Source organism: Diceros bicornis, chromosome 31, assembly GCF_020826845.1.
Source record: "Diceros bicornis minor isolate mBicDic1 chromosome 31, mDicBic1.mat.cur, whole genome shotgun sequence".
Taxonomy (NCBI): Eukaryota; Metazoa; Chordata; class Mammalia; order Perissodactyla; family Rhinocerotidae; genus Diceros; species Diceros bicornis.
In genome coordinates, this window is record NC_080770.1 from 30,064,648 (window position 1) to 30,090,098 (window position 25,451).

A 25,451-nucleotide genomic window follows, 5' to 3' on the forward strand; every position below is an offset into this window, starting at 1 on the left:
GCAAATAAGAAGAGGTAGGTTGAAATAACCTTAGGGTAGCAGAGCTCAATATATTTTTCCTGTTATCCCTTATCTCATTCTCCAAGATTTTTGGCATTTATTAAATATATCTATATATTTAAATTGTGAAAGAAGTTTTAAAAATTATGATAATTATGAATATAACAGAAAATTATATATATATTGGGGTACTTGAAGTGTGCACCAAATGTATTGGCATAGCATCTGTCCCATTTTTACAGTCAAAATTCTGAGTCATTCACCAATTAAGTGACAGAAAATATATTAGCCTTCATACATCCCTTTTAAAAGTCAGCTAAGAAGCTCTGCTATATGGATTTTGGCTTAAGGAGAAGAAGTTATTCAATGGGAAGTCAGAAGGGAGAATATTGCTTTAGGTTGTTCCAGAAAAAAAATACTGATATTCAGAGAACCAATAAAAAAAGAGCCTCAGTGTATTCAAGACATTGTGTCTCTCACAAAATTATGAGAAATACCATGCTTTTCACAACACATAATAGTAGAATTTTGCTTAAGATGGCAAGAAAAAATGTCTGACAAAGTGTTCAAGGAAGAAAAAACCATAGGAAAGAAAAAATTAAAAAGGCTGATATTTTGGGGTCTTAAAATATCATATATTGATTTTTAAAAATAGACTGAGTATTGCAATGTTGAAGGTGATAGAGTGTAATACATGCTGAATATTTACAAGACCCATGGGGTAGGGTATCTGGCTAACAAAATGGGGTCCTCTGTTGTAGCCACTGTCTTGATGGATACACCATGATTTACCTTGTAAAGTTCAGAAACAGGATTTTACCTGCACACTTTGTTTTCCATTGTTTATCGTGAAGACACTGAAGCTGACGGAGGCTATCCAGATGCTATGAAAAGCAGAACCCTGTATGCTTTGTGGGGGATCGTTTGAATTTTGGGGGGCAAAGGAGCTTATCTTTTCACTGCTCTAGAAGACCTGTACACAGTCTAGCACATTATTCTAAACACAAAATAAAATTGAGAAATTTTTCGCTTAAATTATTATTAAATACCAGTCCACATACATATGCCAAGGTTTTTTTTTTTAACAAGATTATTCATCATTTCTATAATTAAAATTTTAATTTGAAACTTGATAAGTCTTGTAGGCCATATAGATTTGTGAACACCATTCATTAAATCCAAGTCATCTCAGGGGCTTAGGATTTAGTGGTGGAAAACCATAGACTGAGGTCATTATCTGTCTTAGTCCATTAAGGATGCTATAAAACAATACCATAAACTGGGAGGCTTATAAACAATAGAAATTTATTCCTCACTGTTCTGGAGACTGAGAAGTACAAGATCAAGGCACCAGCAGATTTGGTGTCTGGTGAGAGACTGCTTCCTGGTTCATAGAGGGCCATCCTCTCATAGTGTCCTCACATGGAGGAAGGGATGGGGGAGCTCTGAGGTCTGTTTTGTAAGGGCACTAATCCCATTCATGACCTAGTTACCTACAAAAGGCCCCACTTCCTAATGCCATAACACTGGGGGTTAGGATTTCAACACAAGAATTTTGCAGGGACATAAACATTCAGTTGCTAGCACCATCCTTCATGTGATAGCTGAAACTGAGGACTTCAAATTTACCTTCTGAAATATGCTGGGATTTCTGTGACATTTCCACATGATAGTATAAAATGTCAGCTCCTGAACTTTCTGGTGATGGATAAAAAGTATTTGATGACAACAACTTGGCCTTAAATATCTAGTTTATAGTCAAAATGGCCATAATCTATATATTTCTAATATATACTTCTAATAAATTTAGACTTCTAATAAATTCTTTTCTCTCCACTGTCTTGTAAAAATATTCTTTTCACCTGTTAGAGGCTATTTTTCGCAAAATCAAGCGCTTGTCCATGAAAATGAGTAATTGAGCATGGAATTAGTTACTTTTTTTCTGTGGACATAAGATGACTACAAAATTAAAACTTGGCACTGTGCTGATGAAAAAGTTATGCTTAAAAAAGATCCTCAATATCGGCTTTAGAGGGGTATTCACTTGAAAAGTACCATTCCGATCCTTTGGAATGACTTCTTTTTCTTAGAGTAATTTGTAGTGTTACAACCAGAAATCATGCGTCAGGTTTAATAGTTTCGCCACAAGTACTTCCTGATTCCTAATGTGCCATTGCTACAACAGCTTCCATCTCTCTGGATTTTCTTCCATCCCAATTTCCATCCCAGGTTTACTATGACTTTTCCTCACTAACTCCATGCCACTTAAAACTATATTTTCGGCTATAATAAAGCAGAAAGGAGTTGGCAAGAAACAGAGGGAGGTGCTATAAAGTTGGAGAATTGAGATCAAAACTTTGACTAGGTTCACTTGACCTCCTTGAAGAGGTGAGCTTGGCATTATGCTTGACCGGAAGAATAGGTTCTAATGCACTATTCCTGATTCATTCTAGACATCCCTTTGCTGACTTCTGGGCACATCATCCTGTGTTGAGAGTAGCCCCTACTCTCCAGGTTTGCTCCTCTTCCGTATGATGAAACAGCAGATTTTTGCCAAATGCCCTCATAAGATTAAGTTTATTCTAAATTCTTCCAATAGATAACATGTTTCTTGAAGTCAGGAAATTCTATACTATTTGCAATATTAAATTTAGTATAAAAAGTGAATAATATTACAGGATAGTAATCAAGAACACAGTTTTCCTGATTTCAAATCTGGCTTCAGTCATTCACTGTCTTCTAAACTTTCACAAAAGTTGAATGCATTGAGGAAGGAGATAATAATGTTGTGTCTGTCTCCAAAGTAACATTGTGAAAGCTGAGAACATATGTTAAGCCCTTAGCAAAATGCCAGGCAAATACTATAAATACTCAAAGTATTTAGTTATTACTAGGTATTATAAATCATAGTAAACACAATAAAACTTTTGAAATAAGTGAATTTACTCAATATGTATTTTCTTAGTTTAACTACTGTCTGGTGTTATACAAATATAATCACCACAGTGTTTGAGTACTTGTCAGCAATTTTGAGGAGTTTGTACTCTTATTTTCAAAAGAACAACCATCTCTTAGTTTCTTAAACATTTCTTGGTTCAAATGCCAAAAACGAGTCCTAATTTTGTCAATGAATTGAGCCAAATTTTTTCCATTTACTCAAATTAATTATTTGAATGAAGTGTACTAAGCTACATAAAAGAAATGAATTAAAATTTTTCCTATTTATTGAGTTTTAAAATAAAATCTTTAGCTGTACTAAGGCCAGACTTTTTTTTTTTTTTAATTTTTTGTTTATAGCAGTAACATTGGTTTATAACATTGTAAAAATTTCAGGTGTACGTCATTGTACTTCTATTTCTGCATAGATTACATCATGTTCACCACCAGAATACTAATTACAACCCATCACCACACACATGTACCGAATTATCCCTTTCACCCTCCTCCCTCCCCCCTTCCCCTCTGGTAACCACCAATCCAATCTCTGTCCCTATGTGTTTGTTTATTGTTGTTATTATCTACTACTTAATGAAGGAAATCATACGGTATTTGACCTTCTCCCTCTGACTTATTTCACTTTGCATTATACCCTCAATGTCCATCCATGTTGTCACAAATGACTGGATTTCATCGTTTCTTATGGCTGAGTAGTATTCCATTGTGTATATATACCACAGCTTTTAAACAGCCAAGTAGGTAAGCATTCTAAATCTAATTATTTTTACTCTTCTTAAAACCCAATTACAGCAAAAGACTATTTACCTTAGATATTGATCTACTATGGCTTATTTCATTTGGCAACAATATTCTCCAAATATCTTATAACCATTTGAAAAATCTATATCTTAAAAAACAAAACTATGGCATCATTTTTATTATGGCTAACTTTTTCATTCTAGACTATAACCATTATAATTTGACTATACAACTTTTATTGACTTTCTTGCTAACAGATATCGAATGCCCAAAATAAATTGGACTTTGGGAATGTGGTTACAACTAAACAGACACAACTGTGCCTTAAAACAACAAGAAGATGTACAAGTAGCTGCTGCCTAATGTTTTCAATAAAAGGGAGAAAAACTAAAAGGATAAAATTAAAAATTCTAAATAAATCTTACACCACCGCCATTGAAATATTGATACTTATACACCGTGCTTCTATTGTTGGTATATTTTCGCTCTGTGATAACTGACATTTTTAAAAACCAAATACACTATGTAAAAAAGGCTATAATTTTAGTGTATAAAGTTGTATGTTCTTTGATTATAATATTTATATTTTGTTAACTTTATGTCCATGTTTTAAGTGAAACAGAAAACTTCGTTTGCCAAAGGTTTTTTTAAAAAATTCTAAGTGGTAAAGATAGAAGAAAGAGCCTATGTATTTGACTTTGAATATGAGTGTACATGTGTATGAACTGTGGTTCTAGAAAAAGAATTATTTTTCTGACATCTGGTTTAATTATATATGAGTCCACTGGGTTATTCTTTGTTTAAATGAATACTGTCATGTGTATTAAAAACAGTTAAATGCAAATACAAAATAATATGGTTTTGGTCATTCCTCATTCAAATCATTAAATAAATATGAAATGTCTTTGATATGTTACAATAAATTCATGTTTTGAGATAATCTGACAATATTAGTATTGTATTTCAGTACATGAACAAAATGAAATTCATACATTGTATAAAACAAGTTGAAACTATTAGAGAGATTATGTGAATTATACTTTAAAAATATAGAGGTGACATTTTAGGTGTTTCAAAGTTTCAAAATTATTGAGGAATACATGAACATCATGAGCACAACATTGTGACCTATATTCTTTTCATTTAGAAAGTAATTCTTTTAAAATTTAATGTTTTAAAAAACTGAATTCTAACATGAGTATAATTTGTAGAGAATTCTTTGTTAATCTCAAGGAAATGTTCAATAACAAGCTATGACTCCCAGTACATTAGGCATTAAAACCAATCCATTTCCAGAGTTAACTTAGGGTGTCTATCAAGCAACAATGAAGACATTGTTCCCCTGACATGATGGGTACACATGTAGTGGTTTACCATAGATAGGGAGATAAATAGTTCATCCATAGTTACAGAAGAAAAGGCAAAACATGAGTTTTGGACTCTCTAACTCAGAATTATGAGGTTTCAGGAATTATCAAATTTTAAGTTTGAACATTGTTATCCGGACATTGTCTTCACTATTTCCCAATGATGACTTGTTCTGTATTCACTCCATTTGTGGACATGCAAAGCTTGTCACCATTATTTACATCCCAACAGCTTAACAACTCAAGCATTGAGAGAATACCACTTTCAGCTAATATCACCCTTGTTGTCTGAGGGTATGCAATCTGCCCCACTTTAGATATGTATTTATTTTTTAACCCATTTCTATGGTACAGAGATATGGTTCTCTGGTTATCCAGGCCTAGGGTCATGTTCCTACCCTCAAAATTTAAAATAGAGTGAGCCCAACACCAGATATGTTTATAGTGAAAAATGGCAAAGAAGTTCTCCAAAGCAAAATTAAGGTGCTTTTACTGAAAAGAAAGGAGAAGGAGTCTCGGATGGGCAAAAATAGCTGATGACCTCACATTCCATTCCCTACTTCATAAACATTTACACAAGCCCATCTTTTCATAATTTACTTTTCAAAAATGATGCCATATATACCGTGCAATAATCTTACACCAAAAAGATAAAGAAAATAATTCACTTCCTACCTAAAGAGTTATCCAAATTCAATCAACTAGTGCATCCAGCTTTTGAGCAAGATATCAGAGTGATGGACACATTTTCCTATCAAGTCTCACTCCTCATGATTGGCCAACACATGGCTAAATAAAAAATATCAACACCAATAATATACTAGTCTAGAGGCACTATGATAACATATATTAAATGTTTTTTTTCATTTTTTTTTTAGCTTTATTGAGGTATAAGTGATCTACAAAATATTGCACACACTTAATGTTTACATCTTGATGAGTTAGGACATATGCATATAGCCGAGATTGTAGTGGTGGTATCATACGTGTATGTATTCGTTAAATGCTTAGTCAAGAGGAGTAGGTTAGTTTCCTAGTACTCTTGCAGCACACTACCACAAACTGGATGGCTTAAAATGCTGACAGTTCTGCAGATTAGAAGTCTGAAATCAAAAGGCTGGCAGAGCCATTCTGTCCCTTCTAGTTCTTGTTACTGGCAATCCTCGGCTTGCAGCTGCGTAACTCCAAACTCTGACTCTATCACCAATGGCTGTCTTCCCTCTGTGCATCTGTGTCTTCACGTGGTGATCTCCACTGTGCGTGTGTCTATCTCTGTGTCTCTTTTCTTATAAAGAACTCATCCATATTGGATTAAGGACACACCTACTCTAGTATGACATCATCTTAACCCAATTATATCTACAATGACCTTATTTCCAAGTAAGGTCACATTCACAGGTGCCAGGGGTTACGACTTCAACATATCTTTTAGGAGAAAACAATCAAACCTACAACAAAGAGAAAGAGAGAGAATTCATCTCCATCATCAGTACATAATATTCTATGATAATGAAGGGGATCATCTACAAAAGGATCCCAAACAGTAGAAATCACATTAAAATGGAGATGCTAGACCATACACAGGAATAGAAAAGGTAGTGTTTAAAAAAATAAAAACTTGTTATGAGACTCTTAATCCTCTTGACTTAGGCTTTTAAGTAGGAAAGTCTTGGTCTTTGGAGAAAGCTATTAAAGTGTTTAGTCTCATCACCACATGGAGTCCCCATCCTTCCTGCTAATCTCAAGCTTTGTAGGATGGTCTTCAGGAGGTTACTCAAAGAGTAGTGCAACATATTCAATGGATATCTAAACATCTGAGAAATCCAAGGACAAGCAACTGGCTGGCTTGCTACTCCACTGGGGGAGCAAAGGTAAGATTGCTTCTTCATTGAGCAGCTTGTTAGGGAAGAGGATGCAGCAGCGTTTTTCATGGATAAAAGATGTGCCTTCATGAGAGACAGGATTGCTGTAGAACCGAATTAGGTTTTCTCCAAGAAGGACTCTGGATTGACAAATAAAACTAAGCAGGCATAAGGGAATATTTGGGGCTGAGGAAGAGTTTCGACAAGCTGGAATAGAGATTTATTTACCCTACTCATTTGGGAGGTTAGAGATCTTGAACTATGTGATAGTCTCCAAAGAAAACATGAAAGACTTCAAAAGGGAAAATCAGATTTAAATATTCAGAAAGCAGTGTGGCAAAGCTAGCTTTTCACAAAAAATTATGATATCAATAAGTTCTCCTCCCTTACCCACTGACTTAGCCTGTTCAGGCTGCTATAACAAAATATCACAGACTGGGTAGCTTATAAACAACAGAAATTTATTTCTTGCAGTTCTTAAGGCTGGAAGTCCAAGGTCAAGGGGCCAGCGTGGTCACCTTCTTCCTCTTATAGAGCCCTCTTCCTGGTTCATAGCTGGAGCTTTGTTGTTGTGTCCTCACACGGTGGAAGGGACTAGGGAGCTCTGTGGGATCTGTTTCATAAGAGCATTAATCCTATTCTTGAAGGTTCTACTCTTGTGACTAAGCACTTCCAAAGGCTTCACCTTCTAATACCATAATATTGGGCATTAGGATTTCTACAAAGGAATTTTGGGGGGACACAAACATTCAGGCCATAGCATTTCCCCTACTCCCACCTCCAAATCCTGGATGAGTCATAAACTTCAGTGAGCAAGGCAGGTTTCCCATCTACATTAGGCCTGAGTTGAGGGAAAGTTAAAAGAAACGTTCAGAGAATCGATTACTGCATGTGACTGGATTTGGTAATTACTGGTTTAAGATATTGTTACATAAATATGGACCAAAAGTTGAGTGGGATTTTCTGAGTTCACATCTAGGGTCAAGGGAAGGGCCAGCCTTACTTACTAAACTGATTTCAAAGAATGATGGGAATAGCTGGGTCATATGGTAGTTCTATCCTTAATTGTCTGAGAAATCTCCACACCGTTTTCCATAGTGGCTGCACCAGTTTGCACTCCCACCAGCAGTGTATGAGAATTCCCTTCTCTCCATATCCTCTCCAACTCTTGTTGTTTCCTGTGTTGTTAATTGTAGCCATTCTGATGGGTGTGAGGTGATATCTCATTGTAGTTTTGATTTGCATTTCGCTGATAGTGATATTGAACATCTTTTCACGTGCCTGTTGGCCATCTATATATCTTCTTTGGAGAAATGTATGTTTAGGTCTTCTGCCCATTTTTTAACTGGGTTGTAATGTTTTTGTTGTTGAGCTGTATGAGTTCTTTATGTATTTTGGAGATTAACCACTTACCAGATATATGATTTGCAAATATCTTCTCCCAATTGTTTTGAAAACACCAGTGGGTGAAGATACATGCACCCTTGTGTTCACTGCAGTATTATTCACAATAGCCAAGACTTGGAAGCAACCTAAGTGCCCATCAAGGGACGAATGGATAAAGAAGATGTGGTATACATACACAATGGAATACTACTCAGCCATAAGAAACAATGAAATCCAGCCATTTGCTACAACATGCATGGATATTGAGGGTATTATGCTAATCAAAATAAGTCAGAGGGAGAAGGTCAAATACCACATGATCTCAGTCATAAGTAGAAGATAAAAACAACAGGAAACAAACACATAGAGACAGAGATTGGATTGGTGGTTACCCAAGGGGGTGGGGGGATGGAGGAGGACGAAAGGGATGATTAGACACATGTGTGTGGTGATGGATTGTAATTAGTATTTGAATAGTGAACATGATGTAATCTATGCAGAAATAGAAGTATAATGACGTACACCCGAAATTTATACAATGCTATAATCCAATGCGACCACTATAAAAAAAATAAAAGAATGATGGGAAATAAAAATAAAAATGCTTGTAAATACCTCTGGAAGTTTTATGTGTTTAATAGAGTGGTTTTAATAGCATATATTATATTCTGTAGAACCAAGATAGAAAATATTCCCTGCTGTGGTTTTGTGATCAGCCATTAGGGAGAATTTCCAGGGCCGCTAAGTAGGACTGGGGAATTCACCCCTTTGCAACCTACTTCCTACCGACCACTGTGAAACTAAAAATTGCCTTATGGTGGCCAGGCTGAGAAGAATCTCTTGGCTTTTTAACATTCTTAAACTTTGTTACTCTTTTGATGGATTTGTTTCTTAGGGATGTTTTCTCAAAGCAATGATCTATGTAAGGGACCTGTTCCATGGATCTGAGAATATAAATTATCAAATAAAAAGAGATTGTAAGTAGACAGATATTTTGCACATCACCACTAACATGAATAGCTTATGTACAAAGGCAAGTATTTTAGTATCAATTTGTGGATTATCTCTTTGAAAATGAAACTTCTCCCTCCCAAAAAATCATTTTACTTGAGACTTTGCTCCGACTTAGTGCGATAACAGAGCTAAAATCCCAAAGACTCGATAAGCCTTATCACAAATTTATTAAATTCCACTGAAGGGATTTTGACAAATGCATAGGCAGGAAATATGAACAGTCAGAGCCACTTATTAAAAATTTAAATGTACACTTTAAAAATTTTAAAGGAAAACGTTATCCAAAAGTCATCAATTCTCTTTTAATTAAGAGACCATAATTTAGATTTAAACCGTATAAATCATTTATTTGTGATGGTATAATAACACCATGACAAATAATTATATTAAAATTAATGAAGAAATTCACATAAGTTTGTAAAGCTAAGCAAGGAAGCTATGCAGTTATGATTCATATGCATTTCTATTCTAAAGTCCTAAAAGAAGATTGATTTTTCTTTTGGCTATTAATTTTGTAATTGATCAGATTCAACCTGACAAAATGCATTAGAATAAAATAAACTTGACTTTCTTTTTGTGAAAAAGTATTTTAGGAAGTATGGCTATTCAAAATATATAAAAACACAGACAGACATATCCAGTATTTTCAGTGAGATGAAGCTTATTTACTCTGTTGAAATAGATGAAGCTCTATTCTTCACAGCTAGGGAAAGGTATGTGGGGAGGAGAATGACAAACAAACTTGATTTTCCTGCTAAGGAAGAAAAGAAAATCAATAACCGTAATATGCTGTTGTTGTTGGTGTAGAGGCTGCCTTCATGGCAAGTGTTCCTAGCCGCCTAACTTTCATACTTTGAGCACATCCCACACTTCCAAAGATCTAGAGGAAAGTGTAATTCATCTTCAGGACTCTTTGATCCTTATCCTTACTTTTTCTCATTTGGCTTCATACCTTGATTGGAAAATAGACTTCTGTGGTTTGAGTGGTCAATAATATATGTGGAGATCAGGGCAAATTCAAAGGACCTAACTGATTGATTGTGGTTTATACTCTATGGTTATAATTTCACAAGATTTCTCATGGGAAGTTAATTTTTTTGAAACAAGAAATGAGACACTCTGGAAAACGAATGTGTGAATTATGGTTTTGTCTCCACTTTATCCATTGACTATGATAGAAATGCCCATTAACAAATACATCAATAAGCTTATAGAATTTATGTCAGCAGATATTAAACTTTCAGTAAGGTAATAAAAGCTATCTTCTTGTGTCATTGGCTTCCTGTGGGTTTAAAAATAGTATAAAGTCCCTAAATGTCATTTTGTGTGCTCTGAGACTACATACTATTCAGAGACAGAACAAAACAACAACTGCCATATATTACAAAATCATAATAATAGTGACTGTGTATGTTTTCAACACTTATTCTTCGATTATCCCTTATTTATATTCAGCTGAGAAAGATCTGATATGGGGACATGAATATGTTACCTGAAACTGTATGTTTATCAGTCAAAGGAATAAACAAAAATAAACCTTGGGTTTTAGGATGAGACTGATTGTGAAAAATTATTTCAGTGCATGTGTAAGCTCAACAATAGTAAGTTTAAGCTCTTCTGATATCTACAATACTCAAGGCACATGAAATGCTAGAAAAATGTGTCTGCATTAATATATAGTGTGATGAATTGAGCAATGTTGCAAACAAACATATATTTTTCCAAAAAATTATAAAATTCAAGGATAGATAGAAATCTGGTATATTAGTGTTTTAATTAAGAAATTCTGAATTATCTAAATGAATCATACATACATTAATACAGAGTTATAAATTAATATCACACACATATACATATGCATAGTATATGATGAAAGAAATACATCTTTACACAGAAAGCACGGATATTAGTGAAAAAAGAAAAGATGAGACCTTAACTAAATCCATCTCTCAGAAGAAACTATTCTAAGTATACACATCCCTTCAGTTCAGGGGAAGAAAATACAACTGAGGCAGCAAAGATGGAGTTCCCTTTATCTGGTGTAGAACTGGGAGTGACGTGCATCTACAAGTTGGTAATATTTGCCCCATTCGTATAAGATCAAACAATTAAAAATTAATATTTATGAAATCAGGATTATGAAAGTTCAGGTCTATTTTATCTTTGGTTAATGATCCTTTCTTCAAGGTCTTTGCCAGACATTCATATTATTTTTAAATAAGTACAGTGAAGAGCAACTCACAGCCTTGAGTCAAGGTGTGTCATTCCTGGGAGCACTATTCATTAGAGTGTGTCATCATTAACCCCCCTTCCACTCAGCTGTCTATTTTTTCTACTCTGGTTTCTGGAGTGACACAGAGAAATTCCACTTTCATATCAGATTAATATTTATATGTCTCAATGTCTTATAAGTGCTTTGTCTTATCTTCAGATCATGTAAACCTAATGCATAAAATGATTTTATACCAAAGTCATTTAAATTGGAATGGCTCCTTTGACAGGGGGGTTGAGCAAATTCCTAGTGACTTTGTTTATAAATAAAGAAGTTTAGAACTAGAAGAGCCAAGATTTTGAACCTAGGCAAACTGGTTCCTACCTCCATTCTTTTTAAAGCTGAATGGCCACTGGATATTTATTCAAACTCTCTGTGACTTAATTTTCTCATATATAAACTGAGGATGATAATAGTACCTACCATAGGGTATTACGAAGATGAAACAAGTTAAATGAAATACTTGCAGTTTTTCATGAATACTAAAAATTCAACATTATATCAATTATTTTTGTCATATTATTATTGTCCAAACAAAAGTAATAAAAGGGATAAAGTAGAAAAATATGCCCAATCCATTTATAAACTTCCAAGAAATTAATTTAAAAATATTTTTTATAAATCTTGATGGGAAGTTAAATATAATTTCATGAAAGAATGGAATGAAGTTATTTAGAATAATTAAATGTTTTTCACTTCCTTGTTGCAGATGGAGAAGCTTTGCTCCATCACCCAGGACCTGAATTTTCCTGCCTTAATGTTACCCCATCCTCCTCTAGAACAAAGTGCTTGTCTGCATGGTCAGAGTTAGGTTCTCTTCTGATTCATTTTCAAGCCTGTATGAAAGATAAAGAGAGAATGCCCTGGGCAAGTAAATTTATTTGGATTAAGCAAGTTGAAAATTGTCTACACCTGTTACGCTATATTTCATTGGCAAGAACTCAGTCACAAGGCCACATCCCCCCGCAAGGGAGGCTGAGAAATGTCTTCTTTGTCTGGATGGCTGCAGGCTAAGGAAGAATAGGAGAATCAATTTGAGGGGAGAGGGTCAACTCGTACTTGGCCAAATTTCCCCATCTGAAAAACAGAGTAACAATAGCCGACCTTCATTGCACATCTGCTCTCCTGGCCCTGCTGTGGTTCCAATTGCTTTGTGGATGCTTAGCCTCTCTAAGCCTCACAACAACATGGCAAGAGAGACATCAGTCCATTACTGATGAAAAAATTTTAATTCAATAAGTTAAAGTAATTTACCTGGGCTCACAGATCTGATGGTGAATGATGCTGGTAGTCTTAGTATAAAGTAGGAGTAATGTTAAATGAAACAAGCCAAGGCGTTTGGTTCCCCTGGTTATCATCATATATCCATAACATGGTAACGAGATTGGAACTGAGTGCCTTAAAATTCACATCAACATGATAGCAAAGGAGTCACATTTACTCAACCCACTTATTAACTGTCATGAACAATGAATACCGTGATGACTATGTATAGACTCTGTCCTCAGTATGCTCTTGTCAACTGAAATAGAGAGTCTGGGTAAAGGTTAATTAAAGGAGCTTATTTGATAATTAAAGTGAGGAATTCGAATCCTGGGAAACAGTCTAACAGAGTATTCTGAGGAACTGCTCTGAGGTCTACAGATCTGAGTGCAGTTTATATACCATTTAACAAAGCAGTGTATGTGCAGTAAAGGTCTTACACATCTAATAGTCATATACTTCAAGGATAACAAGAGCTTTTTGGTTATATGTCAAACAAGGCTGATGATGTTGGTATTATCTGTGTGGAAGGAGGCAAAGACCAGGGGCATCACTTTTTCTCTCAATCTCTAAGTGCAGCTGGGAAATGTGAGAGCGGGGCACCCATTATCTCTTTCTGTTTCTGCAGTTGTCTTCTGTCATGAGACGAGGGGTTGCAAGGTCATTCTGACACAGGCTTAGAATGGCTGGCTTGGCTGCTTCACAGTACAACATGGGTTTTTATTGTACTGACTTTAAGCCTATGCAGATTGATTGCTAGATTTGCCTGTTAAGCAAGGGAGATGGGTCTCAGTTTCATTCACACTCTTATTAGGGTATTTAACAAATAGACTAGTTGCATATCTAGTTGAACTACACTTTATTTTTGTTCCCTGTGATGGTTATTTTCCTGTGTCAACTTGACTGGCCATGGAGTGCTCAGATTAAACATTATTTCTGTGTGCACATGTGAGGGTGTTTCCAGATGAAAGTAGCATTTGAATCAGTGGACTCAGAAAAGTAAGTTGTCCTCCCCAATGTAGGTGGGCATCATCTAATCCATTGAGAGCCTGAATAGAACAAGAGGCAGAGGGAGGAGGAATTTGCCCCTTTTTGTCTCCTGCCTACCTACTTGAGTTGGAACATCTCATCTTCTCTTACCCTCAGACTAGCATTTACACCGTCAGCTCTCTTGGTTCTCCAGCCTTTGTACCCAGACCAAATCATATCACTGAATTTCCTGGGTCTCCATCATGCAGACGGCAGATCATGGGACTTCTCAGCCGCCATAACTCCTGCTAGTTCTGTTTCTCTGGAGAACCCTGACTAATCCTCTTTCTTACCTCAGAATTCTAACTTATCTCTAGCTTTATCTTCCTAGCCTTTGTAGACTGACCTCTGAAATATAACCTTTTTTGGATCCAAAGTGTGAGCAGAAGAAAATACTCACTTGTATATATTCAGTATCAGTGATTTTGGATGTCAGTGTTTGCTGAATTGCAAAGTCTTTGGAGATTCCTTCCAGGTTATAGCCACCTCTTGTCATGACTGCTTCATTCCTTGGTCATTTGAGCACATGCCTAGGCCCAGCTGTTTTTCACAGATGCAGAAAAATGTTTGAATGTGAAAAAAGTATTGGTTAAGAACAGGAAAAGCATTAAAAATCAAACTTTATAGATATATGATTGTATGTTTGTTAAATATAATAATACATCTAACAGACATTTGCACCACAAGTTGAAGGAGATGACTTCACAATGTAATTAGTGAGAAATAGAGACTGAAGAACTGATTTCTGCCATCTAGGAACTTACCAAATAGCATCACACAGAAAGGACATGAAGGGTGGCAGAATATGCCACTCCAAAATATGCTCCTTTGGCATAAAGATTTTGAGCTAAAGGCACTTGAAAAACAGCTGCTGCAACAAGGGTACTCTGACCTGCCCTTTTCCTCAGAAAAGCAGGAGATAAAACTCTCATGTGAAAGATACCCAGAGGAAAGATACATTCTTATCACCAGGGACAATGAGTCAAGGCTGAGAGAAATCTGTACAAACAGAGCTTGTTAGAGTAACTCTTATCTTCCTTTAATCTCCCCACATATTTTAGTTACTTTTCCATAATTGCCTCTCTTTGTTCAACCTAGTGTATAAACACTTAGGTCTAGCCACTTCTTTGGGTCTTCATTTTTCTATAGAGGCTCCAACATACATGTAAAAATCTGTATGCTTTTTAATCTGTTAATCTGTCTTATGTCAATTTAATCCTCAGGCCCAGCTTGAGACCTAAGAGAGTAGAAGTAAAGTTTTGCCTCCCTTGCAGATACAAACAAATAAATTTTCTGTTATTACTCTTAATGTAATTTCATTGGTACCTATCTGCTACTAAAATGTAGAGAACCTAGAGTTACACATTTCGTAGTCTTTTCTCTGCCCTAAGATCTTTCCACTTCCATATTAACTAAAATTGATCCTCTGTGGGTCTGATGAAAACAGGTGATACACCATGGGAGAATAATTTGTTTTACCTTCCTACTTTTTCCATTTGGTAGATGAAGCTTTTCTAACTTCAAGCTTTTCAAGAAGAAATGGTGCTGAAGCAACTAAACCCAAAAAGATAGATAAGCCCAAAAGCATACTTTCCTGTTGTTAAAAAGAAAGCAATTCAAAGTAATTAGGCTTCATGTGGTGAACATGATGTAGTCTACACAGAAATTGAAATACAATGACGTACATGTGAAATTTATGTAATGTTATAAGCCAATGTAACCTCAATAAAAAAAAAGATGAATAAGTTCTGGAAACCTAATGTACAGCATGGTGACTATAGTTAATAATAACGTATTATATACTCGAAATTTGCTAAGAGAGTAGATCTCAAGCATTCTCACCACACATGCAAAAAATAGTAACTGTGGGAGGTGATGGATATGTAATTAGTTTGATGGGGGTAATCATTTCACAATGTATACATATATCAAAACATCGCATTGTCCACCTTAAATGTATACATTTTTTATTTGTAAAAATAAACTAATTAAAATATTTTTTAAAAGATAATTTAAGCTTGATGCTCAGAGATTAACTTCAGAAAGAGGACTTTCAGCCTTAAGGCATGTGTTTGACAAGGAAAATTCAAAAGGAGAGGTCACAGCGAATTCATGACTTATTCCTCAGAGGTGCTATTCCATGCTATTGATAGGGATTTAAACGTGAATAAAATAGGTGCTCAATTTAACCATGAGAAAGAAAACAACAACAAGCACATAACCAGACATAACTAGCACCTTACCAAGTCCTGTCCTCACCATGAAATATCCAGAGAGCTAAAATTCTTCTACTGTCCAATCTCATATCCAAATTCTCATTTTTTCATGTCCTATTTTCAGCTTGTTAAGCATTAGAAGAGAGACCCAATGAATTCACATGTAATTTTTTCTTCTTTCTCATTTTCAAGAGCAATAAATAAACCCCTTCTATATATTCCATTAGTATTTCAAATGTCCCTATTTTGTGGGAATTATATTGATTTGTGTGTCATCCCCTATTGCCTTGCATAAAATCTCTGTTAGTTTTATTTACATATTCAGAGTAATGCGATTGTAGGCCTTCTACAAACATTTGCTGCCTGATGTAACTCAGAAGCCCACCAGAAAGCAAGGATGGCTATAGAAGAGACTGCCAATAGCAATAAAGTTAGTCCAGAGCAAAGACAGAGGGTATCTGGATATTTCAGTTATGAGCAACCTGTGGGAGGAGAGTCCTTCTAATTTCCCCAAGGCCAAATGTTACCAAGCAAGGGCTCGCTGACTGACGTGAATAGAAGCCAATACTATGGGACCAGCTTTTGAGAAAGGAAAGGGCTTTATTGTGAGGTCAACCAGCAAGGAGACATGAGGCAAAGCTCTCAAATCTGTCTCCCCAATCCAGGGTTTGGGGTAAAATTTAAGGAATTAGGGAGGGTAGACTGGTATGTGGAAATGCTGGCAGGACAGGTTTTAATTGGAAGGACTTGAAATAAGACCATCTATGGCAAGGTATGGAAAGGGGCTTTAACATTGGATCTTCCTGGACAATGGACCCCTCACTTCTGAAAAAGGTCAGTCTTTCAAGTTCTGGTCATGTCCCAGTCTTTTGCTTGCTTGCAGGGGGAAACTTTGGTTCTGGGTGTTATTTTAGGTCAAAACTTTCTCCTCTGTGCATGCTTCAGTTACATGACTTGCAGTTTTGGGTTGCAGCTTCTGCAAGATAACTTGAACATTCTGTTATTGATATGATGGGGCCAGTTTGAACTGGTCCTGTGGTTACAGAAATACACTATGAAGTGAGAAAGCATTTATTAATGTGACTTGATTTTTTTGTGTGTGTTTGTGAGGAAGATCAGCCCTGAGCTAACATCTGCCAATCCTCCTCTTTTATTTTTTGCTGAGGAATAGCAGCCGGGGGCTGACATCCGTGCCCATCTTCCTCCACTTTATATGGGACACCGCCACAGCATGGCTTGACAAGTGGTGCCTCTCTGAGCGCCCGGGATCCGAACCGGCGAACCCTGAGCCGCCGCAGCAGATCGCATGCACTTAACTGCTTGTGCCACCAGGCTGGCCCCGTGACTTCATTTTTTAATAAATGATTTTGAATATCTTTAAGTACCCGCCTTGGAGTCATAGCCAGAGCTAGACTTGCATCCCTCAGCCAGGTGATTGATTTATCAAACCTCCAAAGTCTTTTGGTGAAATCAATGCCCACTATCAATGAAAAGACATTTATTGCAGGAATAACTTTATACATTATTATTATTATTATTTCATCTAAATGACTGAAGCAATTCAAGTAAAAAAATTTGTACATAGCTGTAAGCACTGTTGTATATTTATTTATTTATTTATTTATTTTTTCCCCCAAAGCCCCAGCAGATAGTTATACATCATAGCTGCACATCCTTCTAGCTGCTGCATGTGGGACGCTGCCTCAGCATGGCTAGAGAAGCAGCGCGTCGGTGTGCGCCCGGGATCCGAACCCGGGCTGCCAGCAGCGGAGTGCGCGCACCCAACCACTAAGCCACAGGGCCGGCCCCCAGCACTGTTGTATATTTATCAAAACTTTCAAGCTTACTGCTCGGTTGGTTCCTGGAACCATTATGAGTCATAAGCCCTATGCTGGGTGAATTTGTTTTAGGCAGGAAACATCACGATTGTTAAGAAACTTAGGGTTTTCAGTAAAAAGTATCAGACTCCATTCTAGTTTTCTGATCAAAGTATTTTATGACACAATTCCATCAATTTATGTTCTGCCTGTAGCTGACAGTACAAAAGTTCTGACAACAGATTACCTGCCAAGAATCCAAGTTAGAAAAGGAGGAAATTGATATTGCTCGTCCATTCTCCAAACAATCTGACAGTTATCCCTTCTTCCCCATCTCTCTCAATCCTTATACTTCATGTGAAAAAACAGGCATAAACACTTATCGGAATATACTCTCTATCTGTCCTTTTCAAATCTCTCTTAAATAAGAAGAAGCAGAGATACTAAGCAATAAATTAAATGTATGTTCAGTAGGCCTAAGTGTTGAATTAGTAAAAAAAAAATCTCAATATCACTCCATATACAATAGGATCCATTAGATCTAATTTTAGTTTTTTAATTTTTTTCTTGAGCATTTCTAATCATTTGTAACTATTGATATTTTATGATTTTTGTGTGCTTGTGTTATTCCAAAGAACAACAAGAAATCATACTTATTTTTTTAATTGAATAAACAACATTTTCTATATTGCTATATAAGTTCATTGTACTCTTATTAATCTAAAAATCATTGAGATCATATTGAACTTATTTATTTTTTCTTTATCTTGAAACATTTTGCCATTTCATCACTTTAGGAATTATTTCATGTTATTCATCAATTATTCCTAACTAAGCCAGAAAAGATTAAAAACAAGCAAATGTTAGATTGATAGAATTGCCTAGAATGATGATGAAATACTGAAACAAGTAATCACTGTGATATCATCTTTTAGTTTTCTTATTGTATTGTTCAAATATTACATCATCTTTCAAGAAGATATAAAAAGTTCCAGAGAAAAACTTCACATTTTTTTCTTTTTAAATTTTTTTTATGTAGAATTCTTATTCAGAATTTTTCATTATCTATCTATAATAACAAAATAAAAATGACAGAGGTACACACTTCACAATTATAAAACAAATAAGAAAATGAATATAGAGGCAGAAAATAGCACTCTAGACTCTAATAATGATGATGAAATTGATCATATTAGTGAAATTTCAGACTGTAAATCTTCAGGTGATATCCTAGATTAATTTCTCAAACTCAAGAATTAATGGATGAAAAATATTAGTAAGTGTAGGGGAGGAAGAATATTCCTCTACCCTGTAGGTTCTTCTGGCTGATCTAAGAATTAAATTGACATGAGACAGAATAACAGGAGAAAAGCAAATAACTTTAATAACACATATACATTGGAGAGACCCAGGAAAACTGAGTAACTCACCAAAATGGCTGAAGCCACCACCATAAATAGCATCTGTAGTTAAAGACAAAGGAGGATGTTGGGGGTAGTGGTTTGGGACTTCAAAAGGGAGGAAGACAATTCACATGGAGAAGGAAAAGCAGATGTTTGGTAAACAAATGTTTGCTGGGCCATCTACAGACAATGGGATGCAAGAGAGAACTTTGATAAAAAATGGTCCTTGCTAGGTGCCTTCTTGCCTTTCTGTCTACAACACCTAGAGTTGTTTATGTGACAGCTCCTTCTTGGGAAAGGCCTTCTATCTTAAAGTCTTTTTGGCAGTTAGAGGGGGAATGTCAAAGTTTCTTTCTGAGTCTTTTGTTCTTATATCTTGATTATTACAAAATAAGCCAAAGAGACACATTATGGGGTGGCAAATTCTGATCTCCCACATAAGTATAAAAAGGAATATGCAATTCTTATCTAGTTAGTCTTTCAACAGAGAGAATTTTTTTGTGTGTGAGGAAGATTATCCCTGAGCTAACATCTGTTGCCAATCATCCTCTTATTTGCTGAGGAAGATTGGCCTTGGGCTAATATCCATGCCCATCTTCCTCTACTTTATATGGGACGCCACCACAGCATGGCTTGATGAGTGGTGCATAGGTCTGTGCCTGGGATCTTAACCTGGGAACCCCGGGCCACCAAAGTGGAGCACGTGAACTCAACCACTATGCCACCAGGCTGGTCCCAGAACAGAGAGAATTTTTTATACAATATTTTGTTGCAAAAAATTGCTTTGCTAAAAAGTTGTATGATGACATTATTTCATCTTTTTAAAAAATATTTTTGCACCAAAATTTTCTTAATATATTTTTAAGTGGACGAATGCTTAAGATGAGTGTATATTTAAATATGATTAAAGAAAAATACGTGATGTACAAATAAAAAATAATGTTTTCTAATTATAACTCAATGAAGATAGCTATCTTCTCTTCAACAGAAGTGAGAGCTGCCAAAACTTTCTAAAGTGTTGCATTTTAACAATACAAAGAGATCCAGAAGTAATGATAAGATTGAAGATATATTTTTATTCTGGAATCAGTATAATCAAGACACGTATGTTTCAGATTCATGCATGATAATCGATGAGCAGTTAATTGCAGTCAAAAACTATTTCTCATTTAAGAGAAATACCACTAAGCCAACTAAGTATGAAATAAAAATTAACGTTTATATTCTTATTAAAATTTAAAATACCATTATTTTTAAAAATCCTTTCTAGTCACCTGTAAATTATTTGAAAAATCACTTAAACATGTAAAAACATTGCAAGGATCCATTGGTTCCAGATGGTAAATGGTGATAAATCTTATTGTGGGTATAAGAAAGGGTCGATTAGGGGTGAATAGACAATATAACATGTGCCCTTAAGACAAGAGATTGGAACTGGTGTCAACCTCCAAAAACAGAAATCAGTTTAAGAGGCAAAGTATTCATTTGGGATCAAAGAATTGCAATTTTGGGAGCACAGATTCAGGTAGAAACCCAAATAGTGCCCCACTAGGGAGTAAAAGTCAGGGGCTTTTAAAGGCAAAGAAGGGAGGTTGTATTACAAAGAATTTTAACTGGAGTTGGAGGCAGAGAGCTAGTCTTGGCTAAACATTGATTGACTATTGATTCTATCTTCAAAAAGTCCACAACCTTCAGTCTTTGTGATCAGAATGTCCATTCTCCTGCTGACTTCTCGAACAATTGCTTGTAAAACAACTGCTGTTTGGGCCCAGTCCAAAGGTTTGGCCCAGTCCAAGTTCAAGACAGCAAAGGAGTTTCTCTGGAAAGGCAGCTCCAACTCCATCTTCAAACGGCTTCACTATAGTCAATTTTGACACTGGCAAGAGGAAAAAACGATTTCCCTTGTAGAATCCTTCTTCAGGGAGTGACCTTAAAGGTTAGCCATCTTTGGGTACATGAAAATGAAGGCATTATAGGGAAAGAGGCACCCCGGTGTGAGATAGGCACAGAAATATGAAAACCTGGAAGATGTGTATAAGGATTGACAGTAATTCAATCTGCCTGAGAAAACTTCAAAGGAAACCACGTTATACACTAATATTTACAAGTCTACTTTAGTTTACTAACAAAGCTTCAGTTTAGTGACTTAAGTCATGGGAATTTCCTATTTACAAATCAACAGTAAATCTTTTTCCGTCTATTTACAGAAGCTTCATAAAGTAGTAGAGCTGTTGAGTTGCTTGAGTGAAAAAAATGGAAAGAGATGAATTATTTGCATAGAAAAAGTTGAGTATGCACAGGAGAAAGTACTAGAAAGACTTGAAATTGTGACAGAGAAAATTATTTGTGAAAAGGGAGAATAGAGCAAATATGTTTTCTAAAAATTTGGAGATGCAGATTGTTCTATGAAACGACTGTGAATGAGACCCTCGTATTATCAGTCAATAGTGAGCAATTTGAAATGAAGCTAAAGTTTGCACTAATCTATTAGCATTTACCGTGCTATTATGTTGATATTAGTGGTAGATTTACTTTGACTTAACATATCATTGATAATCTGCATCAGTAAAGGGTTTTATACTTATAGTTGCCATCCAATTATTGTCATTTTAATGTTATATCACCTACATTATTCAAACTCTGTCTTATTTTTAATTTTATTTATATTATGATTATGCCTATCACCAGACACAAAGTATCATTACCTTACCTAAACTACAAAGAGCCATCATTTTGATAAAAGATAACCACAATTCAAATCACTGTCACTATCTGTAGTTGGTTCTCAGTTTCTAATAAGACACTGTATGCTTAAATAGTATGATACAGTATGTAGAGGAGAGAAGGAATATTTTATTAATGTTTAACTTTGGTTGTCAGAGCAGCCAATACAAAATTCCAATTAAGATTTGTAAAATTTAAGTAGATTAAAATTGGACTATTTAGTGATTCATTTTAGGTAAAATTACACTTCAAGCCAGAAAACAAAAGACTCAGTTAACAAACATCACATAATGTATTCATTCATCTTCTTTTGGGGTTTGACTGAGCTCAAAATAGGTGACTATGGAAAGGATGTCAAGGAACTGTCATTAAGGTCGAGCTTCCTGGGTTCTGGAGTTGGCAAGGAAATCGACAGGGAGATTCTGAAAGTGAGTATCTTCTCTGCTCCTGAGCTGGATTATGGAGCAATTCTACTCCAGCTTTGGAACCATCCTTTTTTTGCTGCCTTTATGTAAGGATCTTATTAGCAGTTAAATATGTTTTGGGTCTCACTGTTTTTTTTCTTCTTTCTAACTTGAAAGTAAAATTCCATCACGCAGCTTGAAAGATTCTTATCTGTAAAGGTTTTGGTAGGGTTGCATCTAATTCCAGAATATGTAAGTATAGGTAAAACATCAAAGAGTATTATTATTTTATATTTCCATCACCATGTTTGTAGGTACAAGGTTCCAAAATATATTATTTTAGTGTTAAAGCCAAATCTCTTTTGTTGTAATATTTTTTCAATTTTATCCTCTATTCTGTAGTTAAACCAATTTCTCTGTTGTGGAGACTGAAATCTATCCCCTTAGAATTTAATTAACGTTTCTTTTATTTCATGTATCCTCTTCAGATTCTCATAGTTTTTATGAAATCACTCTTGTATCAAACTAACCTGACTTTAGATTCTTGTTTTCCCACATCTTAGCTTGGTACCCTAAAAATTACTTTATCTGTCTAAGCCTTAAATCTTTATTTGTAATAATATAATATGATATGATATAATATAATGAGTATAGTATTATATCATACATTATTTGCTACATAATGCAATATGTATATGTATACTTACATAAACATAGGGACAACCTCATGGGGTTTGCTCTTAGGTTTAAACTACATGAAAATCTTATGTCAATGCCTGGAAAATAAGCACTCATTACATTTTAGTGATTCTTCTCTTCCTCTTTATTTACTGATACTTTGCCCATCTCTAACTTCTTTTTGTGTCCCTCAAACCTAACATTTCTTAATAAATACTGTGCAGAGTAATCCTGTAGCCATTGGGCCAATACTAAGTTCACATCTTGTTTTTGCAAATTATGCTTATGCTAATATAAGTGGAATTGCAAGTTTGGGAGGTGAAGAAGATGATTGGACCTATAGCATTCTTGAAGCCTAGATTACCTAGAATAGATGGTGAAATAAGGAAGATGACAGATAGAAGACTATGGTAGCCTATGTTCACGAGGTGATATACGGACAGGGATCATGAAGAATAGTAAGTTCAAGAGGCTTGAGAAGTGACAGAAGAATGGGGTCTGTTGGTCTACCAGCTGCCTGGATATTACCAACATACCAACAGTTTTCCTCGATATTTTCCTCATTATGGATCATCACCATCAGAATTACCTGGAGAAATTTGTTAAACTTTGGATTCTCAGATGCCTACCCAGACATACAAACTTAGAATCTCTGTATTTTTAAGACCCTCTTACGGAGATTCTTTTGGGCACCCGTCTCTGAGAATCTTTCATCCAGACACATCTCTCAGTTAAAATACTGATGCTTCTCTGGAATAGGAGGAAGGAGTGGACAGCGGTTCCTCATTAGGCTTGATTGGATTCTATGAGTAACTGGTCATAGACTGCACCCTCTTTGTTTTTTTTTGTGAGGAAGATCAGCCCTGAGCTAACATCCATGCCAATCCTCCTCTTTTTGCTGAGGATGACCGGCCCTGAGCTAACATCTATTGCCAATCCTCCTCCTCACTTTTTTCCTTTTTCTCCCCGAAACCCCAGTAGATAGCTGTATGTCATAGCTGCACATCCTTCTAGTTGCTGTATGTGCGAGGCTGCCTCAACGTGGCTGGAGAAGCTGTGCGTCGGTGCGCGCCCAAGATCCGAACCCAGGCCGCCAGTAGTGGAGCACGCGCACTTAACTGCTAAGCCACAGGGTCGCCCCCACCCCTCTTTTAAATATTGTTTTGGTTCTCTAAATTACTCTTTCCAAAATTGCTGTTAATTTTTAACACTTAAGTTTGTTTTATCCCACCGTAAATAACCAGGCCTCCTTGGAGAAATGGCTAAATTACAGGTCTAGGGTGGGAATGTATAAGATGAACCTATAATGCTTTGCCCACTTGTACCCCACTGGCTAAAATGTTAAAAATAATAATAACAATAACTGCAATTGATTGAAGCACATTGGATTTATAAGATTCATGTGTTCCTAATGATACTCAAGAAAAGAGAAGGCAGCAAATGTCATGTATATGCCTGTTTGAGTACTTGTATCAGCCACAAGATCAAGGAGGAAAATTGAAACAGCAAGTTCCAACATGAACATACATTCCTTTAACTTGATTATGTTTCTAGTTTAATTTGCGTTGACTAATAGGAAATCTAACATCCAGTTAATGGTTTTTTGGTGGTGTTCTCTTTGTTTTTAATCTTCTCCAAAATGAACAGTTTGAATCTTCTTGTTTTCAATAATTTCTAATTCCCTTTTGGTTTTCTTTTCAAATTGCTACAAATGTCACTGGAAAGCAAGTTGTGCTTTTTGGCTACATGGTCTGACAGCCTCCATTCTGTAACAGGTACAAATTGCACCAGAAACAAACCATTCTACCACATTTTATCACTCATGTCAATGACATTATATTCTCTTACATTCTTACTGTGCCTCTGTCACGTTCCCTCTTGAGAAATACAAATGCCGAACTCACTGTTTCCACAGCTATTGTTGAATTTACTATAAAGACAACCCTAACACTATAACATAGTTTCTGTCTTGAACCTATTTAACTGTCATGTCAGAATGCTATTTATTTATGCATTAATTTGCCATTCATTGCTTTGTTTGCCCTAGTTTGGACCTAAAAGCAGGGCACATACCCTTTCTGTAGTAGATGTATCATTCAGTAAAAAAGAGGTCAATGTCAGCTTACTATATTAAGAGACAAATGTTTAATTTCCTTAAATAATCTATATACTATAAACAATGTTCATTATAATCATAAAAGTATATTTTATTAATGATAATTAGGTAGATGACAATATTAATTCTAGGTGATGTTTATTGAGTATTTTGCATGTGCTAGTAACTGTGTTAAATGTTTAGCACATATCTCAGCAGTAGTAA